The following is a 668-nucleotide window of genomic DNA, read 5'->3' on the forward strand; positions in this document are numbered from 1 at the left end:
CGTTCCATCACCGCTCCACATCCTTTTTAAGGAGATTGGATAATGGCCGGGCCATTTCTGCGTTATTTACGCTGTACTTAGTAGTTGGCGAGGCCAAACCACTTGCGCAAATCTGTTTGGTCCTTTAAAACCGACCAGTCTACGAAGCACCTTAAAAGGGAGATTTCTTGGCGCCGAAGATGCGCTTGTCAGCACTAGCACACAGCTTATTCGTGCGCATGCACTCGAGTACCGCTCTCAAAATAGACGATGTGTGTCTCTTCATCTGTTTTCCCGAGCTCCACACGACTGTGATCAAAGACATCGCCGAAGTATGTCGGGGCCTACGCGCGGTGGGGCTGAACAACTGCGTCACAATACGATTAAATGTTGCTGATGCATTTTTTTTGATAGCCCTTGGGGCATCATCAGCCACTCCCAGAGCATGCCGCTTGAGATTCTCACCATTTCCAGCGAAATATCACTCACTCCCATGAGCAATTGGTAATACACATAGACCAACTTGAATACACTGTACTTTGTTCATCCAACCATGTTGTTTTGGAGAACAGCCTTCCTAGGAATCGGCGTCGGTGTCGGTATGGTGGTAGCGTTGAGCTTATTGTAACCGTGAACGATACGCCACTTGCCGTTTGGCTTCCGAACACAAAACGTGGGTGTCGAATGGG

This window comes from Plasmopara halstedii (genome assembly GCF_900000015.1).
Source record: "Plasmopara halstedii genome assembly, contig: Scaffold_650, whole genome shotgun sequence".
Classification (NCBI taxonomy): domain Eukaryota; phylum Oomycota; class Peronosporomycetes; order Peronosporales; family Peronosporaceae; genus Plasmopara; species Plasmopara halstedii.